The sequence below is a fragment of the Vidua chalybeata genome, chromosome Z (assembly GCF_026979565.1).
Source record: "Vidua chalybeata isolate OUT-0048 chromosome Z, bVidCha1 merged haplotype, whole genome shotgun sequence".
NCBI classification, from domain to species: Eukaryota; Metazoa; Chordata; class Aves; order Passeriformes; family Viduidae; genus Vidua; species Vidua chalybeata.
In genome coordinates, this window is record NC_071570.1 from 37,334,415 (window position 1) to 37,343,887 (window position 9,473).

A 9,473-nucleotide genomic window follows, 5' to 3' on the forward strand; every position below is an offset into this window, starting at 1 on the left:
CCTCACAAGGAAGTTTTAACTGCAGTGAGGTCTCTCCTCAATCTCTTCCAGGCTGAGCAGACCAAGTGCCCTCAGCTACTCCTTGTATAGCCTCCCCTCCAGACCCTTCACCATCCTCATGACTCTCCTTTGCACACTCTCTAACAGTTTCATGTCTTTTTTATGTTGTGGCACCCAAAACTGCCCCTAGCACTCCAGGTGAGGTCGCCCCAGTGCAGAGCAGAGCAGGACAATCCCCTCCCTTGCCCGGCTGTTGATGCTGTGCCTGATGCCCCCAGGACACCCTTGGCCCTCCTGGCTGCCAGGGCACTGCTGGCTCATGTGTAACTTGCCATCCACCAGGACCCCCAGGTCCCTTTCAATGGCACTGCTTTCCAGCATTGCATTTCCCAGACTGTCCATATGTCCAGCATTGACCTATCTCAGGTACAGACTCCAACATTTTTCCTTGTTTAACTTCATCATATTGGTGATTGACCAGCCCTTTCATCAAGGGCTTCTCTGCAGGTTCTCTCTGCCTTGGAGGGAGTCAATCCCTCTCCCAAATTAATATCGTCTGCAGACGTAGTATCCCTTCCGGTCCTGCACCCAAAGTAATTTTTGAAGATTCACAGGGTCCATGATGGAGCCCTGAAGAACTCCATACATGACCAGTTGCCAGTCTGATGTGACTCCATTCACTACAATTTTTTATGTTTGACACATGATGCCTGAGAAATATCCACTACTGAACAACCTGCCTTATGTGTAAGTGTTGCACCTTGCCAGAGGCTGGGCAAAGTCACCTGGGAGCTGGGCGTGGGCTGGATGTGGTTATTTTACCCTACAAAGAAACATATTTGGGATGTTGTCAAGCTCCCTAAAGCAGCAGCTAGTCTCAACTTGATGGAGCTCAAGAAAAAGAAGAAATTAATCCTGCTGCTAAATACAATAAATGTATGCTTTCTTGCTTAAAATGTATGGTAAAAATTATTATAAAAGCCAGAGATAGGCTTTCCTTTGTAGTTCTATAGCTCTTTCCTCCAGCTGAAAATCTATAGTAATACGCTAGTGGTGACTAGGAGTGAGTTGCAAATTCGATTATGTTTATATTGGTTTTTAGTGCCCTTGTTTCTTCCTGCTGGTTGCATTCTGTGGGGAGAAGAATCACTCAGAATGGTTGTGTATGCTCTCTGCACCACCAACAAACAAGATTTCTTGCTCCTGATCCTCTAACCTTAATACTAGCTTTTCATTATGGGCCTCTGATCCAGTTTGACTGTCTAGCAAAGTTTCTGATAAAGTGATTTTTTTATCCCTGATACTTTTCATCATGATAAATTGTCAGATGAAGTTATTTCCTGATGAACAGAAGGCAGCCAGGTACTCTCTGACTGCCCCCACTTCTCCATCACCTCTGGTCTCAGAATGGTTGTGTGCTGTGCATGTGCTAGCAGTAAGACTTGCTTTGCTCTCTTGCTGATGGAGATAATTCCCATAGTTTCTGTTTTGCAGTTGAGCATTACAGCACAGAATGGAGACATCACCTGCCACTCACTAATAAGGGAATGATTCTGCCATACACTGAATCCAGAGGATGCAGCATGCTGAATTAAGTGGGATTTTTACTGTTGGCTTCAGTAGGGTCTGGATTGCAGTTTGCAAGGACTTTGGGTTTGCTCCTGTGCTCTGTTACAGGGGTCCCCAGCCCTTAGATCAAGGACTGAAATTCTTTAATAATTCCTGCAACATCTGCCTTTCTCTTAGATATGATGACTTATATTAGGTAATGATAGCTTTCTTGTTCACTCTGGGCAGGAAATGTCATCTTTCCTTTGCCATTGTAAGCTCTAAGTAACATACCTGGCTAGATGGATCATTGCCTTGGGCCATAATTTATAATTGGAGAAGATACAGCAAACCTGAAGTAAATCTGTGTGAGTAACCTAGGTCACAGAGACCTTACCAATTCTCAAAGGACATCTTTCTTGGTAATGCAGCTTCTTTACTGCACAGAAAAAAACCCATCTATTTGGTCTTAACGGTAGAGAGGAAGCATCATCCAAAATAAATACAATGAGCCTTTCCACACAAATTTCCATACAAATTCCAACATGTCTAATTTTTCACTAGCACAAGAGTGTGTGTAATGTATATAGGATATACTTACCAGGGACTGAGACAGCTGAGGCATGATTCAATGGCTGGACAATTAGCACTGCTGTTTGTCTCACCATGGATTCTGTATAAATACTTATTGTAATGTAGAATGCAAAATTTGAGAAAATATGGAAAAGAACTGAATAGTTTCTGTTATAATGTCTATCCTTATGCAACCTCAGAAAGGGGTAATCCAGAGTTTTCTTCAAACATTTGAAGGCAAATCAAATATATAGGTTTAGATATCAACTGCCCAACTTTTGCTGCTGAGCCACAGCTTAGTTACAGCAATTATTGTTCCTTGTTGAAAATATAAAAACATCTGGTAATAAATATTTGAATCCTGGTGTCTTTATATATTGGATGCTGTGAGAGTGGTAATTATCTCTTGATATAAGATTTTGGTACAAAATAAGACTATTAAATGCAAAATTTCTAGACATTGTAAACACAGTAGAAAATAGGCACCAGTGGTTTTGCTAGTAACGCTTTCCCAGTGAATGATAGCCACTGTTTTTCCAGTAAGTTCTGGCAAAGCCCACTGCTGTCCAGTGCACTCTTAGGTTTGCATTCCAGAAAGGGCAGGGATGCATCTCCAGCAGCAGTATGAATTGTGGCATTCATGATAGCTCCAGCTCAACGTTTTCAGTTGTATATTAAGAGGGAGCAAAAGTCCATCACATTTCTCCTCACCCTTCATGTCCTTCAGCAATAGGCTTTGACTATTTTTTTCAGAAAAGGGAAGTTGCAACTGTATCTGTAACAGAAACAATTCCATTTCACTGATGAAGGATTATGGAATAAAGATGCCACAAATAACATGTTTTTAAAACCAAAACTTAAGTAAATTAATGAAACTTGTCAAATTAATGAAACTTAATGTCAATTTTACTACAAGGGGGGGGTCTTTGAACAGCTCCCAAGGCTGTGAGTTCATATGTGGGTTGGTGTGAAGATTTCCAACACAGATATGTCTGAGCAAGCTGATCTTCATTATTTGATTACCACAAATGAGATGCCCTTAAAAAGGTGTATGGCTGCACCCAAGTTAATCATCTTTGGCTGTCCTTTTAGTCAGTTGAGGAGAGAAACAGACCTTTAGAAGACAAAATTTCTGTCTTAGACATCTCAAGCTGGGTGAGTCATGTCCTAATGGTGCCTGTCTTCCTGTGCTGACTTTGAAGGAAGGTAGGGGGTGACTAGGACAAATACAAGTATTTATGCTATAGATTTCCTAAACTGGATAAAACTTTCCTTCTTCTATTTTTGAAAGAGAATATGTTTAAGATACTTAATTTATACTTAATTTCCAGCACCAAATTATTTGTCTTCCAGATCAGCACTATTTGTATTACCACTTCTTTGCAGGAATAACTGTCTCCATCCACAAAAGACCAAAGCTGTTGTGGAGTTCAGCAATGTGATAACTCAAGGCTGGCTCCTGTAAGGGTGCTGAGCACCAAACGAGGTGCCTGTGCATCCTTCTCATTGCATGTTCTGTCAACCAGAAACCAGCCAGAGTTATTGACACATGGATGGAAGAGATGAAGGTGTCTGTATGAGACAAGCCAGCCATGAGCAAAACAGGCATGAGGGATGAGTGTCTGCTGTGCATCCTGCCCAGCTCATTACCCAGAGAGCGTAGTTGTTCCTGGACCTGCAATAACCAAACCCAGAGCAGACAGAACTGGTTAATTGAGTTAATAAACTCAACTGTGGTTAATTTTTTAACTAAGCCTTGTTGCTAAAATTCCCATTTTATCTTTGGAAGATGATACTTCAATAACTTGTGGGGTAGCAGAGCCTTTCACCCAACATCATCCTTAATCTGGGGAAATAATTTACCCAGAGCACATTATAATATCTCAAGTATTAGGGCATGAGGGGTGCAGGCACACTTATGGCCCAGACCAGCTTCTCATGGGAATTCCCCATCTATCTATGGCCCAGGAAACTGTTTCAGCCCCTCAAGGCCATCAAGCCCTGCTTCTCCTGGTCAATGACCTTACTGGTTGGGATCCCTGCCCATGGACTAATAAATCAGGCTGACCTTGGCTTGTCCCCATGCCCAGGAAGGTGCCCAGGGCTGGGGCTTCCTGGCTCTCCGGGTGTGGGGTGGGGAGTGGACCTGTTGGAATGAGCCCTGAGGAGGCCACAAAGATGATCAGGTCCTGGAACATCTTTCCTGTGAGGAAAGACTGACAGAGTTGGGGCTGTTCAGCCTGGAGAAGACTACTGAGAGACTTTAAAGCATCTTCCAGTATCTAAATGGGGCCCACAGGAGAGCTGGAAAGGGACTTTATGCAAGAGCTTGTAGTGATAGGACAAGGGGAAATGACTTCAAGGTGAAAGAGGGCAGATTTAGATTAGATGTTAGGAAGACATTCTTTACTGTGAATGTGCTGGGGCACTGGAACAGGTTGCCCAGAGAAATTGTGGATATCTCAGGCTGGACAGGACTTTGAGCAACCTGGTCTAGTGAAAGATATCCTTGCCCATAGAACGGGGATTGGAGTAGAAGATGTTTAAAGGGCCTTCCAGCCACAAGCACTTTATGATTTCATGATTAGTTTAACCTACAAGATATTGCTTGCTGCCCTGGGGGTCCCTAGGGAGACATGGCCCCTATGGCATGCAGGAAGATGAAGAAATGCACATTTATCAGTAAATCAAAAATGTCAGCAAGTGCAAACTTACAATGATATTTTCTTTACTGGGCACATAACCTGGTTACCAGGGACTTTCTCCCTCTCATGTTCTCTGCTGCTGAGACCTTGCTAAATAATAGAATCAGTCTTCCTCTTTTATTAGATTCTTCTGTGAGTATAGTGTAATTGTGCAGCTGATAGAAGAGCCTTAGCTTTTATGTAATACCTTACTTTTCAGACAAATCAACTACAAAAAATTATTGCACGAGTGATTGTGGTTAACTGGGTACCAAGTGTGAATTTCAGGCCCATGTGTTAAGGTCAATGCGACCCATGTGTTAAAACCCACTCAGGGAGAAAATAAAGCTGATTATCTGCAGTTTCCTCAGTTCACTGGTTGTTTATGTGTATCTCAGGAAGGCTTTCTGACACAGTAAAGCAGCTGATCTGTAGCTTCATATTACCAGTCCCAAGAGAGAGCTGCAATAAACAGTAAAGCAGAAATGAGATCTGTTCCTGGAAATCAGTTCAGCTAGAGGCAATTGAAACTTACAGCAGAATCAACCATGACTGGTTGAAAGCACTTAATTTTTTGTTTTTCTCAATTTCCACAACTGCTGTTTATGAGGCACAGCTAATCAGGAAGATCGAGGTTATATTAAGGAGGTGGCATATGTGTCACTGTCAAAGCCTCTTTCCAGAAATGAGTCACTGAACGCACCACCAGCCACTCTGGGGGGTGCAGGACTGAGGAAGGCCCTGACCTCATTTAAGCCCATCAAAGCTTCCCCCAGCGCGGCTAGATAAGATTACAGAAAGGTGGTGATCTTGGTTTACCAGGAAAAATATCTATTAGAAAAACACATCTTGTCCAAGGACTACAGGGACAAAGAACCATGAAACATACCAGACAGGCTGATGGATTCAACAGGCATTCTTCAGATTTTAGAAGGTAAAAGCTAGCCTTCTATCAGGTTTGGGGAGTACAGAGCTCTAGAGACACTTGTGTCCTTGTCAGAGCTGTAGTATAGGAGATAATGAAGCCATGTGCCCAGTCTTTAATTGAAAATGTCTCAATGACCCACAAGCTCTCTTTCTGAATTGGACAAAGACCTGCTACCAGTGGGAAGTGGATTTTGTATAACTATCAAATGCCTTGATTTAGGTCCACATTTTCAATGCTAAATTTGATGGCCAGTCCTCAGATTAAATAAAAATTCTATGATTTCTGGTTACAAAGCTTTGTACTGCATGTAATGACATGCTGATTTCATTTGCAAAGGTTTGAAAGTTAGAAATGAGAAATAAGTACCTGACAAATAAGTACCTCTCATGAAATAATTTTGGGAGTTAAAAAAGTATTTAGCAAATAAATAGCACTTCAGAGTTGGACTTCAGCAATGGCCTAATTTCCTGGAAGTATTTCAGAAGAGTTAGTTTATAAAGCAGTAGCATTTAAGATTTTATTTCTTGTTCAGGATACTTTTAGAGAGAAGTGGTTTTTGTTCTGTGTTCCCAGAAGCAGCACAGAAGGGTCACCATAACATTGCAGCCATTTCTCTCCTGTGTCCAGCAGCCTGGTAGTATCTGTGCTGCTAAATGAAAGAGGACCAGGCCATGGGGTCCAGAAAGTGGCACATGATTATCCTTCCTGCTGAATTATTTAATGTGATTTTGATCTGTACTAGCTGGTTGTCTCCCAAAAGAACATTTGAGGCCAACTAAACCACTCACATGGGCCAGGGACTGTTTCCAGTAAGACAACTGTTTTTGTGGGGTTTGCTGGATGGATGTGAATTGACCTAAATCCCTTTGCCTCTGGGACTGCAAAATGAGGCTTGTCCAGTTTTATTTACTGTTACAATCACTGGTTATTTGCTCTTTCCCAGGAATTCCTAGACTTGATTTACTTTATCCACATGCCCATATTTGTTGTGAAACTCCCTAGCATGCATTAAGGATGGACAACTGTCCATTACGGACAAACAACAGTCCAAAGGATTAGAGTTCAGGGCCAGAGAAATGTTCCAGTTTTTGGAGTATAAATGAAACATAATACAGTGTTTCAGTCATCTGAGATGTCTAAAAGGGGCTCGGAAATCTTAAGAAACCAAGATATCTTTTCAGTATTGACCAAATCCTCAAGCAATACTCCCTATATGTCTTCAGGCTCTTTTAAGTAAAACCTGCATGGTACAATACCTGATGGTATTAGATTATAATCACCTCATATCCTTGGTTTTGTTTGCTAGGCAATAATTTCTTAATAAATACATGTGAAATCCTGGGTTATTGGATTAGCATCTGTGAACACATGGTTGTTTTGTCTGTGAAATTCCTCTGAGAGTTATGGTGTCAACATTTGTTGTGCAATGCTTTTATTTGCTGTGTAACAGGGTGAGACCAGCAGTGAGTTTTCCCATAAATGTAAATTTTTTCTTGGCTGACACAGCTTGCAGGGCCCTGCTGTTGTTTTGGCTTTTTTTTTTTTTTTTAAGTTTTAAAGCTCTTCTAGAAGTTTTTTTATGCTTTCTGATGTTTACATATTTCTAGTAGGGTTTCTCACACTGTTCATGTAAATAATTATTGTTTTGCATTCTTTTTTTGTGGGAGGAGAGAATTGATAGACAATTAGTTTGACCAGTGTAGTTGGAGAGGTGGTAATTTCATCTTCCAATCCACTGTCACTTTTAGAATTCTATATATTACAGAGTCAGAAATAAACTTCCTCTTTTTTCCCTCTTTTACATCTAGTGCGAATGTGTGAGTTATTTCGTGTCATAGTGTGACATCCTGCTAAAAATGTCTCTGTAGTGGTTGCATTCCTTACTGGCTTGATGGGTGTGCCTGGGGGGTGTGTGCAGGTATGTGTGTGCTCACAGGTGCAAAACTACACATTTACTTTTGGGTCTGGAAATACTTTAGCACTGGCCAACACCAGTACATGTCTTAGTGTCTTGGCTTAGTTTTTAGTCTTATGATATATGTCCTATCATTCTAAAGTCAATGAGACCTGAGAAAAACTTTGAGTGTAGCAGCAAAACAGCACGAGCAGTCAGTCCTTGTTAGTCCTTGCAGTTGTGGCTGGCACTGCTGGCCCCAGCTTTTTATTTGTGCCACCTCTTAACAGTCTTAAAGATGGCTGAAGTCTCAAAGCACTGCCCGGTGTTTGTGTTAATCCATTCCAACCTCCTCAGTGCTTATTAGCTAGCCAATGCATTTCCCCCGTGCAGCTACATGGTCTCCAGACCAGGCTATCTTGTGTCTAGACAGCTTAAAGAGCAGGAAGAGTTGATATACATAGCCTAAAACTATCTTTGGGATTCACACAGATCCAGTTGTCTCAGAATGAGACTTTATTGGTGAGTTTCCATAAAATCTGGTAGAAGAAATAATGTAGTGAGAGAAAAAGAATAAAAGTCCAATTATTCTGCAGATAATGTTCCCAAATTTTCCCTCTGAGAGACACAATACCTCTCCCTCTTGCTACAACCAGTGTTTGAAGAACCAGGAGAAGTTTGATTGCGTCTTGGTGGGAGCTTTGCATATTGAGAAAGACAATATCCAGTATGTGTGTCTTGGGAACAATGGTATATAGTGAAATAAAGATGACAATCCTGTTTTCAGGTCTGTATCAACAGGTATGTGTCCTGGGAGATGATGTAAATAAATTCACTCTCACTCAAGATATGCCAGCTTTGGCATCTTTTTCTATTTGGAGAGGATTTGCAGAAGCTTTTGCTTCTACATGTGCCTGGACTAACTGAACAAACAGAATGCTATAACCAGCTCTATGTACGTCCCAGTATTTACACAGCTCTCCTCATCATAAGATTTAATAACCAGAGTGATAGTTCCCAAAATAAAAGAACATTGCTTGTGTTGGTTAGCTGTCTGTTGGGATCAATGCCTGTAGTATGAGCAAGTTCAGTTATCAACATAAATAGCATAATTTTTCAGAAAGTGAATAATACAATCATTTTAAAAGTCTCAGTGTAATTGATGTCAATAGTAAATTATAAAACCATGGCTTTGCTTTACCAGAAGCTACTGATCAAGTCTTGTTAAACAATCACTGACCAAAAGCACTGCTGGTAGCTGTTTACCACTGCTTATCTCTTGCTAAAGGTTATTTTCCATATTCACACAATACAGTTCTTTGAAGCTGCATAATAAAAATCCATTTGTAAAGTGCTAAAGTGGGTGGGTTGATAGTTTTCTCTTGCATGCTGTGGCATAGAACTCTGCTCACTGGCCCCTGATCTGAGAAGTGAAAACAGCCACCTAAGGAACACATGCAGGAGAGCAGGTCCCAGAGGCTGAGTGATGAGCAATTAGCATGTCTCTTGAATGAAGCCAGAAGATCCAGTGTGCCAACAGCATTCTTCTGCTGGTCAGAAACAACTCCTTTGTGTTTTGCAGTAGAGAGAGAAAGAAATCAATAGCAGTTTATATTCCTGTGCCCCCTGTCATACACAGTAATGGCTCTGCTGTTACTTACAGTGGCAGCTCATCATAGTGAGCAACGTGGCAGAGCCACAGTGTGGTGGAAAAGGAGCTGATCTGTAATAGTGTTATGAATGTGGTGATGTAATGGCTTTAGGTGGTAGAGAGACCAGGGCAGGAGGATATTGAATAAGATTCTATTTGGTCTGGAGAGAGAAAGAACAAACAAGTGATGCAACA